The sequence below is a fragment of the Choloepus didactylus genome, chromosome 20 (genome assembly GCF_015220235.1).
Source record: "Choloepus didactylus isolate mChoDid1 chromosome 20, mChoDid1.pri, whole genome shotgun sequence".
NCBI lineage: Eukaryota > Metazoa > Chordata > Mammalia > Pilosa > Megalonychidae > Choloepus > Choloepus didactylus.
Window position 1 is genome coordinate 61,998,308 of NC_051326.1, and position 2,399 is coordinate 62,000,706.

Here is a 2,399-nt window from a genome sequence, read left to right on the forward strand (position 1 = left end):
CTGGCATAGTGGGATGGAGAACATCTTCTGGACCAAAAGGGGGATGTGAAAGGAAATGAAATAAGCTTCAGTAGCAGAGAGATTCCAAAAGGAGCCGAGAGGTCACTCTGGTGGGCACTCTTACGCACAATTTAGACAACCCTTTTTAGGTTCTAAAGAATTAGGGTAGCTGGTGGTGGATACCTGAAACTATCAAACTGCAACCCAGAACCATGAATCCGAAGACAATTGTATAAAAATGTAGCTTATGAGGGGTGACAGTGGGATTGGGAAAGCCATAAGGACCACAACTCCACTTTGTCTAGTTATGGATGGATGAGTAGAAAAATAGGGGAAGGAAACAAACAACAAACAGACAAGGTACCCAGTGTTCTTTTTTACTTCAATTGCTCTTCTTTCACTTTAATTATTATTCTTGTTATTTTGGGTGTGTGCTAATGAAGGTGTCAGGGATTGATTTAGGTGATGAATGTACAACTATGTAATGGTACTGTGAACAATCGAATGTACGATTTGTATGACGGCATGGTATGTGAATATATCACAATAAAATGAAGAATAAAAAAAAAAAGATATTCTGGCTATTTCTGCTCTAATCTTAGTCCCTTGCTTCCTCAATTTCTGAGTTTTACTCTATCTTTCCAGTTCATCCAATGACTAGAATTTTTAATCTAGTACTTTCCAACACTTTTAAATCATGGTACAAATTGGAATCCTCAGGGTTTCTGGTGCATTATCAGCAAAACATCCTTTAATTTCAACCTTTTCTCTAACATTCTATCGTGACTTTGTAGTGGTTCTCAACCATTTTGATGGCAGACTCTCTTCTTATGCAGTTGATGACTTCATCAGCCATATAATCGAAAAGACACACCTTAACTAACACAGATGATAGTCAAGATAAATATAATCAAGGCATGTCTTCTTTAACACAATCTTTTTCCTTGAATTAGGTAAACCATGTAGATTGCAATTAAGGAAAACAGATTGTGTTCTTCAGTTCCTTTTAAAAGTCTCAAAATCAGCCTAGTGGCCTTGTTCCCATGTTGGGCTGCCACCACCTCCTCAGCTTCAGCCTCAAATCCAGGCCTGGCCCCACTGTGCCATGTTGTGTTCTGCAGCATGTGAGGAACCTGCACCCAGGCAGCTAATAGTGCTCTGGGGGAGGCTTTCTGCCAGGCCCAAGCAGGTGGGTGGTCAGCTGGGGGCCCTCATAGCCTCCCAGTGGGGAAGCCTGGGAATCCATAAGGACACCATTGCTGATGCTGTGCAGCAGGACCACCAGATTGCAGCCAAAACTGGAGGTGATGTTGCTGCAACAGTAAATAACAGCACTGCTGATTTTGGTTTTGGAGGCCAAAAGTGACAGTTGGAAGCTGGAGGCCAATCTGAGAGGAAGAAGCTGACTGCCCAGACAGACTCAATCAGTTCTCAACTTGGACCCATCCATCCTCCCCTGAGGACATCAATGACAGAAGAGCACAGGGTTGCTGATAGCATGGTGGGACTTATCATTGGCAAAGGAGGTGAACAGATTTACAATATCCAGCAGGCTTTAGGCTGCAAAGTAGAGAAAGTGGTGGCCTACCTGAGCACAGCACGTCCTTGACTGGAGCCCCAGAATCTGCAGAAAGGAAAGACAATGCTGGATGACATCATCTCCCAGGGCCATGGTGGCCCTCCAGGAGAGTTCCATGACAAGGCCAATGGGGCCAGAATGTTATAGTGCAGGAGAATATGGTCTACATGGGGAAGGCTGGCCTGGTCATCAGCAGAGGTGCGGAGACAAGCATCTGGAGGAACAAGGTGGTGTTAAGATGATTTAAATTCAACATGGTTCCCAGAGTACAGTTGTGGACAGACCTCTCTGGATCATTGGGTATCCTCTAAAGTGCAGTAAGCCTGAAAGATGGTGATGAACATATTCTGGAAGCATGATCAAGGTGGCTATGAAGAGCAGGAGTATGGATCCTGGATCGTGAGGGACACTGTTGTGCCAGTGCCCAGGCATTCTGTCAGGGTGGTCATTGGCCATAGCGGAGAGATGAACTAGAAGATCCATATGATCTAGTGACCTGGGTGCAGGACAGAATAATGTATATTCTGCTGCTATTGGGTGCAGAATTTTACATATTTCTATTAGGTTTAGTTGATTTAATAGTATAGTTCAAGTCCTCTATTTCCTTATGATTCTTCTGTCCAAATTCACTGTTGAAAATGGTGTATTGAAATCTCCAATATTAATGTTGAACTGTCTATATCTCCCTCCAAATCATTCTATATCTGATTCATGTATTTCAGGGCTCTATCGCTAGGGGTGTGTGTGTGTGTGTGTATGATATTGTGTTCTTGGTTAATTGCCACTTTTATTAGTATTTGATGACCTCTTACTTCACAGT

At 43.1% G+C, this 2,399-nt stretch overlaps 1 pseudogene; it reads left to right on the forward strand.

The window, feature by feature from the left end:
• The first annotated feature begins 1,105 nt into the window (after positions 1–1,105).
• LOC119516504 lies at positions 1,106–2,134 on the forward strand (annotated as a pseudogene).
• Positions 2,135–2,399: the final 265 nt, after the last annotated feature.